The sequence below is a fragment of the Polypterus senegalus genome, chromosome 1 (genome assembly GCF_016835505.1).
Source record: "Polypterus senegalus isolate Bchr_013 chromosome 1, ASM1683550v1, whole genome shotgun sequence".
Lineage (NCBI taxonomy): Eukaryota > Metazoa > Chordata > Cladistia > Polypteriformes > Polypteridae > Polypterus > Polypterus senegalus.
In genome coordinates, this window is record NC_053154.1 from 27,757,695 (window position 1) to 27,772,513 (window position 14,819).

The window sequence follows — 14,819 nt, forward strand, 5'->3', positions numbered from 1 at the left end:
GTATACTCTATACAATATTCGCAAGACATGACAGCATCTGACGTAATGTGCAGCACAACGCCAAGTCCGGGCTTTGGTCTTGTCACGTCTGGACAATGGCAACTCTTAATAGCAAGAGTATCTATATATGTCACCAAGCCACTGCAGATGATTCAAAGTGCAGTGGCACATCACTCCTCTTCTCAGATCACTACATTGGGTTCCTGTAGTGGCACATATTATGTTCAAACCGTTGATGCCTGCCTACAGAAAAGTCAGTGGGTCAGCACCAACACACATGAAGTCCTGTGCGCCTTCTCACCCACACAGGCCTGCTGTTGAATGGTGTCTGCTGATGCCACACCCGCATGTCTTCAAATCTCAAATGAGACTTTTCTTCACGAAGGAACAAACTGCCCTCGACCTTTCAAAACACTGACTCCGTTAATGTTTTAAGATGAGTTTGAAGACTATATTGTTTGGTGAATTTCTGTCTAACGGGAAGTTATGTTTTTGTAACGAAGGAAGTGTAAATAGCGTATATTTTATTCGGAGCTCTTCATTTTGGACAAAAGCGTCTCCCAAGCAGAGAAACGTAAATGGAACTTGCTGCAAAGAGACGTTTCATTGACATCTTTCTATCATAAACATTCTCCGTATAAATGTTTTCATTGCAATATCACGTAATTTTTACAGTTTTTTACCATCGCAAAACCACTCGCTAAAGATTAAAAACTGCCAACTTCCACACAATATAAAGGCGGCTCCGAGTCCTAAAATATTGGCTTTGTTAAGCTTCACTCCATATATCAATCAGAAGGCAGGTACATCCCGCCTCTTGGAAGAAACTTACCAATAAGCTATAGACGAGTGAGTTGATAGGCAGGGCTTACTGTCCACTTACCACAGAAAACCTACACCAAAAGGTTCCACCACCCAAAGATTGACATGAATTTTCACCAATGGTCAATTAACTTGACTAAGGCGGAGTCTTGTTCAAGCGAATGATAGTTTAGACTTTGTGCATAAGTCGACAACAAGAAACTTACATCCGCCATTTCGTGAGAAGAGCCTGAGCTGCGAGTAGCAGGCAAAGACAAAGATCATTCTAATCTTTAAAGATAAGCGGTTTCACATAGTGCGATTTGTTACATTTTTATATTTATAGGCTCCCGGTGAGTATTTTGGTTTGGAAACCATAGAGCTTTATTTTTTGAATATGAAGTACTTTGGATATATTTTTATTTTTAATTTTTGCAGGTGGCGGAGGGAACGACTGCTTGCATTTTTACTACTACTGCAGTATTTTTAATTGCCATTTTTCGCATGTATGTTTTTCTAAAGTATGTGACTTTAAACCGCCAGTGCCTTTTTAAAAACCCAAAAAGCGGCGGGTTTGAATTTTTGATTGTGGATTACGTATTTTTGAATTTTATTTTTGACTTTCGGTTGCAGTGTTTTGTTTGTGCAAGTGTTATTAGTTTTTGTCGATAAGTGTTTTAAGATTTTATTTTAAAATGGACCTGTATTTTTAATGTGTGATTTTTCTCCCCCTACTTTTTAAATCGCAAGAGAAACTACAGGATGTACTTTTTCGCCATTACGAGCAGGCCTGGAGTCGCGAGATATTTTTAATTTTTTTTTTTTTTTTACTTTTTGTTTTCTTACTCATTTTTGTTTCCCCCACCTTTCAGTGGTTTTCTTTTCTTTTACAGTTAACCGTCAAAAATGTTAGTTTTGCCCAAACACACTGCACAGTTGTGTATTCAGATCAAAACACTTATATAATAGCCCCATTTTGGAAGGCTCCATTTTAAGGCATTAGGCATTCAGAAGTTTATAATGAGCTTTCACAGAGTTGTAAAATTCTAAAACTAACTATCCCCATGCCCTAATTTTATGAATTAGTTGTACCATTAATTCAAAATTTTCTGTCGGCAAAATAAAACACATTTCTGATTGCTATGCTCTGCCTAAAGCAGTACTGTACTTGCTAATAACGAACCACATTAGTTATTGCCAGGTTTTCACTGAAGGGAATATTTTGCTGATCTAGCGCCCCAGTTACTGGATTTTCCTACATATCCCACGTGACATTTCGATAGCTTGATTAGACAGCAGTTATTACGAGTTAGATTAAACTGTTGCATTATAGTTCCTGCTTTTTTGATTTATGGGTAGAAAAAAGTAATCCTAACACTTTTAGAACTGCATAATATAGCACAACCCAGTTTTAATCAAACCATATCATCAGTGTAGTACAAGATACATTTCTGTCATACCTTCTATGGTTGAGTTCATCTTGCTTATGTTAATGTTTTTGCATTTTCTGAAATAGTTCATTGTAAAATTGTTGGTTAGTCTTACTAATATATTTCTTTTAGGTCTTTGTGGAAAATTTGGCTGCTGTTTAATAGATTAGCGTACTTTTTTGTTTTTTTAATATATGTGCCCTGTAGTAAAACAAACTGTTAAAATGTATACAATGTAGCTTTTTCTGCATTATTTGTTTTTCCACGTTGCTATTTAATTTGGGAGTGCTATTATAAACAGCAGCCATTGTAATTTTTAAAGTTTTTCTCAAACTCCCTCTTGCTTACTAGGAAAAACATGCTAAAATTTAAAAGGCAAAATAATTGCCTTGAAAAGAAATGCTTTATGTTAAGGACATAACAGTTTTATCTGTTATAAAATCGGATACTTCCAAGTGGCATGTACAAGCCAATTTCAAACATGGAAAATTTAAAACCAAAAAGAAAAATCATTACCAAGTGAAATGAAATCTTATAAATCCAAAAAAAAAAAAAAAAATCATGTGGTCTTATTTTATATGCTATTGAATTTAATTTACAAGTTCTGTCACTTTCAAAACCTGGGATGGTTGCACTTTTGTATTAAAGTGTTGCATATCCTGTCTTTAGCTTTTTGATAGATGGTTAACAACTCATATTTAGGAGTAATTCCTGAAAACTTTTGTTTAGATACCCTGTTGCAGTAGGCGATCTATAGGTTTTTTGACAGATGTTTTTAAATGAGCTGACATGTCTTGCTGTAATTCCTGAACTACTTTCATTTTTGGATATCTGTTCTTGCATCTAAGAAACAGAGGTGCAGTATTGCCTCAGGGGTCTAGTGTAATGGATTTGACTCCAGCACCTATAGGTGTGTAGCCTGTATACAGTCCTCATTTTTGAATGGGTTTTCGCCCCCACATGCATGAGATGTACAGTACAGGCCAAAAGTTTGGACACACCTTCTCATTCAGTGTGTTTTTTTTTTTTCCATCACCATTTACATTGGTAGATTCTCACTGAAGGCATCAAAACTATGAATGAACACGTGGAGTTATGTACTTAACAAAAAAAGGTGAAATAACTGAAAACATGTTTTATATTCTAGTTTCTTCAAAATAGCCACCCTTTGCTCTGATTACTGCTTTACACACTCTTGGCATTCTCTCGATGAGCTTCAACAGGTAGTCGCCTGAAATGGTTTTCCAACAGTCCTGAAGGAGTTCCCAGAGGTTTTTAGCACTTGTTGGCCCCTTTGCCTTCACTCTGCGGTCCAGCTCACCCCAAACCATCTCGATTGGGTTCAGGTCCGGTGACTGTGGAGGCCAGGTCATCTGCCGCAGCACTCCATCACTCTCCTTCTTGGTCAAATAGCCCTTACACAGCCTGGAGGTGTGTTTGGGGTCATTGTCCTGTTGAAAAATAAATGATCGTCCAACTAACCTGACTTCTGCACAACACAACTGCTGGTCCCAACCCCATTGATAAAGCAAGAAATTCCACTAAATAACCCTGATAAGGCACACCTGTGAAGTGAAAACCATTTCAAGTGACTACCTGTTGAAGCTCATCGAGAGAATGCCAAGAGTGTGCAAAGTAGTAATCAGAGCAAAGGGTGGCTATTTTGAAGAAACTAGAATATAAAACATGTTTTCAGTTATTTCACCTTTTTTAAGTGCATAACTCCACATGTGTTCATTCATAGTTTTGATGCCTTCAGTGAGAATCTACCAATGTAAATGGTCATGAAAATAAAGAAAACACATTGAATGAGGAGGTGTGTCCAAACTTTTGGCCTGTACTGTATATGTTGAGTGAATTGGCAGTCCTCAATAGTTGCAGTGTTAATGGGCAGCATCTTGTCCTGAGTTGATTCCAGCCTTGTAAAGCCAAGATTTCTTATTTCTGTAACTCTGAAGTAGGCTCAAAACCGTTAGTTTCCTTCATATATAAATCTGAATTTAGAACAAGTATATCTGTTCAGATACATTTATTGGCAGCATTACATGCAAGTGCTGCAGAAAGCTACTTTACAGGTAATTTACCTTCACTGATGTGGATCACAATGAATATTGATGTGGAGAGCACACAAACTGATACAGTAGGTTTGTGCTGGATAAATACGCCTGATGTATTATTGCTCTACCAGTCCCTGCCAAATCTGTGCTTCTCTGCTTTCTCATTATAATGCTTAAGATGTATATCTATAACTAACAAGCTTTCAGAAAATTGGTAAACATTTTGAGGGACAGCTTTTTAGAGTTGACGTGCAACCTTTTTAAGTGTGCTTTTTCTGTGAAATGTTCTCTGCCACATTCTGATGAAGTATGGTAAGTCCATACTATGCAAAGCCTTCGTGGAACAAACAAAACATACAGTACTTCAGGACTATATATATATCCCATTTGAAATAATGAAACGGGGCGGGGCAAATGATAAAATGCACAAGTTGTATATAGGGAGAAAATGTTTTTTTTTAATGACAGTGAGGCACTTATCAGGGATGAAAAGTTTTGATTGTACAGGCTAGAGTTTTTGAAATGGGCCTTTTTTTAATGGCTAACTGGAGTGATACTGAACCAAACTGCAGAGTTGAATGCAAACCCTTGTACATGTGCCGTGTTGAATGTGTACCTATAATTCATTTTAATTTTCCTCTACAATGCTGATTGATGTTATTGACTGTTTATTGATGTCAGTCATTTCTCAGTGTTTTCTTCATTTTTCCAGTAAACAATATGCTCAGCAGTGAGAGATGTTTGCATCAAATTTTGGTGTCCATGACATGTTTCCAGGTGGGGTGGGAGTCAGATGGTTGTAGGCATAACAAGGATTTTTTACAGGAAATCTCCCTAACGATTGAATTATTTATGTGTTGCTCAGTTGGACAAAAACCTTTTTCTTTTAATTGCACAAAAAACCTTCCTGACATTTGAGAATTGACTTTTACTTATTTTGAACTTTTTTTTTTTTATATATAAAGTGTAAATTCAGTAGTGACACATGCCCCACCATGCTTTGCTATTTGGCAATTTTTAAAATTTGTAGTAGCAAAACAAACCAAGTCATTACTTTTTTTTTGTACAGCTTTCAACTTAGTTTGCATTTGCATTTTCTTAGCTGTTAGTGGTGGTAAATAAACCTTACATCTCAGAGCCTGGGCTGAATTTAAGACGCATTTTAATTTTTCAGTACCTTTGCATTAAATGTGCACTATAATATTCTTCAATGAGATTTACCTAATGCCTAACAATCATACGAGTTGCACATTGTTTAATCCCGTTTCCCTGACCCCCGTGTTTATTCTGGGGTGTTTGGTTGTCAGTGAAGACTTCGATTATCCGCGCCAGATTTACCAAAAAAAGTTTTTTGGGTAACTTCTTCACTTCATAAAATTCAAAAAGGGAAAATCAAATGTGATAGGTTTTTTCAGTATGAAATTCAGATGTAAAATCATAATTACTAATTTTGGTGATTATGATTTTACATCTGAATTTCATACTGAAAAAACCTATTACTAATTTTGCCTCCATGTTCTTTATGGAGTTTGGAAAACTTTGACGCCACCCCCATGGTATCTTGAGCAATAAATGTATGGTATTCGGTTGTAGCTACTGTGTGTATAGGTCTCTCAGTTGGTAGAGACAGAGCTGTGCTTGCATCTATGCATTAGGTCAGGTTTGTTCAGTGTTAAACTGTGCCAAGGGTGGATCTGGTCGCTTTCCCATTTATGAAGTTTAGGTACAGAATATCGGGACAATCTGAGCTGACTATCTGGCTCGCAAATACATAGTTTAGTTTTTTAGACAATGCTGTCCTTCTCATTCCTCATTGGCACACATTTGAGTAGTTTGCAAGGGAATGTGATGTATTTGAGCTGGGACTTGGCCTCTCCAGTTTTAGGAGAATGTTCTTTTCCCAAGCATGAGTGTTTTGTTCCCAGCAGGTAGTTGGTGACCAGCTGCCCTAAGTTGAAACCAACATTGGTTATTTTCTTGAGATAGGCAAGAGGTAATTGTGAGGTTCTCCAGGGAAATCCATGCAGTGGCAGTATATTGCAGCCAACAGACTAAGGTAGTGAGACTGGACACATCTTGACAGTCAACATCTCAGTTTTTTGGTCAGTATAATGGCTAAAATGCAGATGGATGCTGGGTGCGTTCTCTGTAGTGGAGTAAGGAGTTCAGCAGTGTCATGGGGCACCCAGAATGAGTAACTGCTTCACCTAATTTAAATGCCAGTTGAGATGTTTTGGTGTGGTGCACCAGTTGGCACAACTCTTGGTTTGATTAACAGGCAGTACCAGCCGAGAAGAGACCCAGTTGCAGAGAGAAAATGTTGAAGGAAGTACCATCTCTCGATTGGTCCGAGACTTCCTCAGAGGGCCGTGGAAAGTATTACAACAACAACATTTATTTATGTAGCACATTTTCATACAAAAAATGTAGCTCAAAGTGATTTACAAAATGAAGAATAGAAAAATAGAAGACACAAAAAATAAAAATCAACATTAATTAACATAGAATAAGAGTAAGGTCCGATGGCCAGGGTGGACAGAAAAAACAAAAAAAAATTCTAGAGGCTGGAGAAAAAAAAAAAAATCTGTAGGGATTCCAGACCAAGAGACCGCCCAGTCCCCTCTGTGCAATCTACCTAACATAAATCAAACAGTCCTCTTTGTATTTAGGGTTCTCATGGAAGGAATCGATGATGATTACTGAAGATGGGGTGGCCCAACAACAGTGACCTTTACAAGGGCCTTTTGTTTGAATAGGATATAGAATGGAATTTTAGTGTAAAAGCAGTGTGTAATGAGAACGCATTTAATGCATTATCTAACCCTCACCCCATACCAAGTCGTCCCCCCTCCGCCCATCAGTTATACAAGTGTTACTAATTGAAAAACATTAGTTTGTTTTATGGTTTCCCCTGGAAATAGAGAAGAAACCTGCAGAATATTATGGGCCACTGCTGAGGAAGCAAGATTTCAGGCAAGGTTCGCTCATTGTTGAAGTTTGATTAGCATGTTACTGGATCCAAGCATTATGAATGTGGTCTTGGTAGTATTATGCATATATTCATCATTATTCTTAAGACTTTAAAACTGACTTTTTTTTTTTTTATTGGTTTAACATACCAGGATTGAGATACTGAAGGTCAAGAGTACCTGTTTTCTGTACGGTGTTTCCCTCCTTTTTCTCAGTTTATATTTAACATTAAATTATTGGAATGGACCTTGGCTTTAATGGTAGTTACTTTTGGGTGTTTTTTTTTTTTGTTTGTTTTTTTTTTTGTTTTAAGTAATTGACCAGAGCATATTCTGAATTTTGTGTGCCATTGGTGCTTCCAGCAGATTTACAATTTAGAGTTTAAAAACACCAATATGTTTCACATGAGGACATGTATTATGAACAGCTGGTACACTTTTTTAAATTGATTGTTTTCACCCCTCACTTTTTTTTTTGTTTCTGTTTTTGCAGCAACTTTTTTGAGCAACGACGACCTGTAAGTCATTTTTTTTTTCCACTTTTGGTTCTATCTTCATGTGAAGTAATTTTTTTTTTTTTAAATCCCCTCATTTGGGTTAGACTTTCTTAAGCGATGGCATGTTGCGCTTTTCTTTTAATACTTGAATTTTTTGGCTGTCAAATTTTAACAGTTAAAGGCATCCTTTTTATTAATGCGTATTTTTAGAAATTAGAATATTAACATAAATTTTCTGTGAAATTCTTTTTTTTTTTTTACCTTGGGGTAGATCCTAGCATTTTACCGTGTCTTCAGTTGGGACTGTCTTTTTTTATAAATAGTATTGTTTCGTTGTATTTAAGTGAATTTCATGTCAGAATAGTCAGCTTCTTGGAACTTTACAGATTATACAATTGGCCTGCAGTAAAGGCAAGTAATCTGTTGTCACCCCATTAATTGGTTATGCACTAGTTATGTTTATTGCTAAAATCAAAACTGATAAGGAATTCAGGCTTTGAATATACATCTTTCAAAGTACAATTTAGAAAACTAACAACTTAATCCAAAGTTGAGTTCCAGTTCAGCATGAAATATGGTTTTCTGCAAAAAAGACCTACATGATGAAAATGTGGTGAAGGCTTAAACTGGTTATTAAAGCAGTCGATACCTCAGGTTTATGGATGGTACAGTACTTGTCAAAGTAGAACACTAATGATTTGTGGAAGTTGTTTAAGCCCAAGACAGTTGAATATACATTTCCAGTTTGAGAACACATGTAGTTGTAGTGCAGTATCAGAAGGAGTAGTTCTTAACATTTTACCATAATCTGTTTTCAAAACTGGTTAGATCAATTCTTGGAGTCCTAAGCCAGAATAAAACTAAAAGTTGAATGTTGTATTGAGCATTCACATTAAATAAGGAATGCTTCATTTGGGATAATTAGTCATTAATTGATCTGCCAGAATGTCCTTTGGTAAGAAGCTTGTGTATCTAGAAGAAATGAATATTAACACCATGGAACCCAGGATGAATCTGAAGCACAGCTGAAGTGCTTAAAGACAACAGTCGTCTCTAATGTAAACCTGTGATGACAGATACCTAGGATCAGAAAAAGCTTTCTGACTGTAAGGCTGTTGGATGCTTTACTACAGGGGTGGGCAAAGTCATTCCTGGAGGGCCGCAGTGGCCGCGGGTTTTTGTTCCAACCCAGTTGCCTAATTAGAAAACAATCCTTGCCAATAACTACATTTCATGGCTTGTTAGTGCTTTAACTCTGTCAAGTCATTCTCATATCCTAGATTTTTTTTTCCATTCTAAGGATATCATCCAAATACTTTGAAGTGTAAAACGGATGGGTAATTTCCAATCCTTTTTTCTCTTTCCTTCAAAGTATTTAATTAAACCAAATAGTGCACGATAAATACACACAGGTGTAAAGGGTAACAAGCAAAATGGAGAACTGCTGGTTTCTTTTGTCATTTGCATCTTATTGCTAATAAGGAGCAATTAAAAACCGAGAATGCAGCCGTTTAAGACTTGAATAAGCAATAAGGGTTCAAAATCTTAATGAGGGAGACAACGAAAATGAAGCTGAAGTGTCACTTGAGCAATAAGAGCTTCTTATTAAGCAATTGGGTTGGAACAAAAATCTGCAGCCACTGCGGCCCTCCAGGAATGACTTTGCCCATCCCTGCTTTTTACTACATACGTGCTCATAGAAAGTGCTGTTGATTTGAAATCTTCAATTTACCTTTTAAATGAATAATTTCTTGTTAACTTTTCAGTTGAAAATTAAAATTTTGGTTTACATCTTAAATATCTGAGTGAAACAGTGTTTATGAATAAATGTGTATATTGTAAATAAAGTTCCAAGAGAATGTTCCTCTTATTGTTTGTGCAAAATCCATCCACCTCCCAAATGTGTGACTAATATGCAGCACTAGGTTTAAGAATTTTTTAACCTACAGCCTAGAAGTACCAGACAATATAGTATTCTCAATATCAAAGTAACCTGTTTTCTTTTTTCCTATGAGAATACAGTTTGCAGAGTTCATCCTATGTCCAGTTAATGAATGTATAGAGCACTGGTCATTTTTTTATTTTACACACCAAACTATAGGAGAAGGTAGTCTATTTTAGAGATGTAACAGCTTTATGAACATAGATGGGAAGATTTTATGCATTTTTCTTTGTGTTTTTTGGGATTAAAAAAAGAAACAGCTGGATGTTTTCCTTCTGAAGTTAGAGTGGAAGGCAGTTCTGTTAATTAATACATGCTGGGCCATTTCTGTCGTCCTGAAATGCACTGTACCATATATTTGAATCAGAATGCAAATTAGACTAAGTGTGGTAATGGTGCAGTATACAATAAGTATTGTGTATAGAAGAGAATTCCCACCTTCAAAATATTGACATTTTGTTGCTTTTCAGCCTGAAATGAAGACGCATTTTTCCAGATGTACTTATTCAATGTAACTTGCCATAGCACAGCCAATTGAAAGATATAATAGCTATAGTTAAGAAGAAAAATAAAATGAATCGCTGAGATGAAATGTGATTATTTTGAAAGGGGATGATTCTTATACGCACTGTATGCACAACACAGATCACATGAAATACACATTTCTGATGGTCAGAAGTCACAAATGTCCTAGTTTGAATTGGCTGATAGATTTCTAATGCTAGAAGTTTCTGTACATAAGATATTAAAGCCAAGTGTAAACTTGAGATCTCTGCTGTTCAGTGGTAAATTGCATCACCTTTTGAATATATTCAGAATCCATACTTCAATGTATATTTCCAGCGTTCCCATTGCTTGAAATGCTACTGAAAATGTTCACAACTGCTCTAAACACTTCCAGTGGTGGTTAATTGTAAATGCAGTTGTTTTCCCAGAAGTTGACTAATATATCTTTTTTGCAATATTTTTATGAATAATTTTCTTAACCCACAAATGAGATTTTGAAAATGTATAGTTTGGTCATTCTGTCAGTTTGTACAACACCTCAATTGATAGAGGCTTTGTTTTGGTTTCTTTTAAGCAAGGAAGTGTTTTGCACTCTGGTTTTTAGAGTGTATTCCCTTGATGCTTCTCGAATCTAATCTAGGCTCTAGGCCTCCTTATAACTCCCCCCCACCAAGTTCTACTTCTCTAAAAAAAAAAAAAAATAAAAAAAAAAGTTGACTGGTAAGGCCCAGAAGCCATTATTCACCACCTGGGGCTTGATCAGGTAAAAACGGTCTATTTCAATTTGCAAATGGGCCCTGTCCAATTGGGGGTTGGGTGGATTTTTGGAGCTAAACATTATTTGCATTGGATCCATTCTAGTCATGAATGATCAAAGCTGGTATCGATAACAAAGTCAACATTTTAGTACCAATAACACTATGACATAACCATGAAGTAGTCTCATTAGTTCTAAAAGCCCATGTTAAGTAAATTGGCCTAGTGTGACTGCCCAGCACTGGATGGGTATCCTATTCAGGGTTGGTTCTGTCCCGGTTCTTGGTAATGCTGTGATAGGTGCCAACTTGTGAATGAGGAGAATGGGATTCCATATGCACACAGACCGCTTAGAACAGATATAGTAGCCCCAAAATCATGAATGTGTTGGTGCTTTCAGAATGGCCATTTTCATTATGACCTAGTTGGTTCAGCCTGTACAAGAAAGCTAAAACGGCTTTTGAATGCTGTTTATAGGGATGAGTCCGTGATGACTCCCAAATCTTTCTCAAAAGGCGTACTTTTAAGTGTTCAGACCTCCTAAATGTATTATCTGTATGATATGAGTGTTAAATTAAGTCTGCCCAAGATTACGCTGTGGATATATATGCCTAAGGAGGCTATACCCGAGACATGTTTCTCTCTAATAAATGCATGCTTTGTGGATTCTGTTTTCATTGAGTTTTTAAACGGGAAAATTGTAATATTTTGAACAGTTGAAAGTAGTTCATTAATTAGGAATGTATAGCAAGTTTTTCACACCAACCAGTTAAATGCAGTAGGTTTGTAGACATTGATCAATAAAATGCATCGACCAGCTTATTAATTCAATCTTCTCACCAGCCACCAAGTTGGCTATTAAATCCAGAACATTTTAAGAATTTAATACCCAAATTATATCTTTAAATGAGCAAGAGTTTAAAGATTATATTGGAACATTAGAAAGATTTAGATGAGAACATGCCATTCAGCCCAATAGAGTATCGGTCCTATCCACATCATTCCTTCAAAATAGCAGCAGGTTGAGTTTTGAGGGGCTTTAAAATAGTGAAGTGTCTATTACATGTCTGTAGTTCTCTGTGTGAAGAAAACCTGATGCTTGTGGAAAATTTACCCTTAAGTTTCTGTGTCCCTGAGTTCCTCTAACTCATTTTAATGTAGTGGTCTCAATTCACTGCACTAATTTCACAATTTTGAACACTTGCATCATATCGCCTCCTGAACCTCTTTTGCTTAAATGAAAAGGCTCGGCTATTTTAATCTTTCCTCTTATCCCATATAATCATCCTAGTCTCTGGACTTTTTCTGGCTCTTCTGGGGTTTAGGTTTTTTTTTTTTTTTTATCCTAGACACCAGACTCCAGGTATTATCTGTATGATACGTGTGTTAAATTAAATCTACCCAAGATTATGCTGTCAGTCCTTCTGCAATGATTCAATGGATTCTAGATTATCTGCCAATCTGCCTACCTTGGTATCATTGGCAGACTTAACCATCTTATTTATATTCATATCCACATCCTTTATATTAAAAATAGCAGTAACCCAAGTGGGACACCACTGTTAACTTTACACAATTCTGATAAGGTTCCTTGCTCTACCACTCTCTGCTTCCTGCTTTGTTGCAAATTTTGCAACCCTCTACTCACTACACCCTGTAGCACACCTAAAATGAGACATCTTTCCTTAATGCTTGCCAGACATCCTCAATAAGATGTCATCCAGATGAAGAAATGCATTTAAATTCTGCCTTGCATAAATGACAACCCTGTGTCTATTCTTCATAAATGTGTACCCATCTGTTATACTCCAACCCCCCCTGCCTTGTTTAGTCAGGTTTCTGTTATTGCTGCAGTATACTACATAAATCCACTTGTTTTATTCAAAATTGTAGCATTAAGGTAAGCTATTTTGTGTTTACTTTTTTCACTTTGGGTTAGATTTTACTTTACTGTGCATGTTTATTTTTACCATTGTACGTGCTAATGTACATTTCTAAACCTGACCTGTCTTAAACTCCCTCTTATACCCAGACGATGGCGGAACAGGTCTCATTTCTTCCAAAAGGAGTCCCATTTCCCCCTAAACCTATATGCTTCTGACCTACACCAAGATTTGAGCTTCGGGTTAAGCCTTCTAATCTCGTCTTACCTGGACTGGCACGTTGCACAGGCAGAAGTTTGAGGAAGACTACCCCTTCTGTTCTGCTCCTCATCTTCTCACCCAATTCTTTAAAATTTGATTGCAGAACTGGCATCCTGCCCTTGTGTATATGGGGAGATTTCTGTGTGTGTTTTGTCCTTCTTGTGTACATAATCTTGTCGACTTCATGTCAAATTTTTACGTTTCCATTTTTTATGTAATTTACTGCAAGTGCAGAAATGGTCAAGAAGTAGCATTCTGGGCTAAAATTATGACCCAAGTTGTGAGAGATAACTAGGTTAGTAGTTACTTAAAAATAAATACATCTCAGTTTAGGACAATATCTGTTAACACAGCTGACAGTTTGGTCTTCGAAAACCCATGTATTCCTTTATGCTGATGTTAAAAAGGCTCCTAAAATTTGCATTTTTAAAGCAATTAATGTTGACTGCCATATGTTTAGCTTTTATCTTCCACCATCATTAATGAGAATGGAAACTAGATTTGTTTGGATGGTTAGGGCTTCAACTAACAACTACCGTGTATTACTGATTAGTTGGTTAGCTTTTTAATTGTTTTAAATTTAAAATGTTAATTATATACAAGAGTTTCTTGTACAGTTCTCTCCTTCATAGCAGTAGTATAAGCATACTCTGAAATAACATTGGCAAAAAGTGTAGCAGCAAGTATTAATTTCAAAATAGTTTTACCACTTTCAATGTAGTTGATGTCAATGGTAGTAAATTTTAAAACCATTTTAGCACTGATAGAGATGATGAGCATTTATTGGCTTTTTATCAGCCAGATGGCAGCAAAGAACTCCATCTTACCTATTTTATTATGGCATCAAAATGCCAGCAGTAAATACTTTGCCGAAGACCTTTTACATATTGTTGAAACTGATTCTGCATTGTCAGATGTGCCGATTGAAGAGCATTAAGAGCATTCTCAATTATCCGTAAATATGAGTGAGAAAGGGATGACTATTACTGTTTTCCTTTCGGGTGCTTGCATATCGTAGTTGTATGCCTGTATAGAGAGAGCTCATTTTTACAGATCTTGCAAAACACACATTTTTTTGCCAAATTATTCCACACTTTTTTTTTTTATTCTTTAGTATTTGACCTTCCACCAGATTTGTCATCTTAAAATGAGATCTGTGTTAGTCTTTGTCATCCGTTATGTTGATTAGTTGTTGCAGCCCTAATGATACTTTTAAGATCGGTAACTTGGCGGTAAAGCTGCATTTCCATGCTTTGAGGCAGAGTTTCCATTGGTACTGCCTTCCCGTTTTGTTGTAATTGCATAAATTTCTAGTTGGGTGTTTAGGAGGTCACCACTTACTTGATCTGCAGAAAAAGCAATTTCAGATCAATGAAAATAAATGCATGCATTAAAGGTGCATCTTATGGCCTCAACTTGCTTTTTCTGGTGATTTTGTGTGTGGGTTTTTTTTCTTTTTCTTCAAACATATAAGAGACTAAGGTTGAAGATGAGCAATCTGTTAATGCTATTGGAATTCTCGTTTTTCTTTGAATTGTGTGACACTACTTCCAGTTTGGAGGGTATTAATGTTAGATTTCCATAAACTTATTTCCTGTGTCTCAGCATGTGACTTCAGCAAGTGCCATTTTGGACCTTATTTTTTAAATGTATGCAGTGTGTGGCTGACAAAGCAGCAAGGTTTGTCAAATTTGTCTGTACAGTACTTAATTGCAG

The 14,819-nt window shown here is 36.4% G+C and overlaps 1 protein-coding gene across 2 annotated transcripts in view; it reads left to right on the forward strand.

Annotated features, from left to right (window-relative positions):
• The first annotated feature begins 1,020 nt into the window (after window positions 1-1,020).
• hnrnpc (heterogeneous nuclear ribonucleoprotein C) overlaps window positions 1,021-14,819 on the forward strand; it is a 46,103-nt gene continuing 32,304 nt past the window's right edge. Inside the window, exons 1-2 of one of the 2 annotated variants that reach the window (XM_039745180.1) lie at window positions 1,021-1,154; window positions 7,751-7,775. The gene's annotated coding sequence lies outside the window, so the exon portion shown is untranslated. The remainder of the gene's footprint in view (window positions 1,155-7,750; window positions 7,776-14,819) is intronic. The other variant, XM_039745182.1, reaches the window with a different exon arrangement.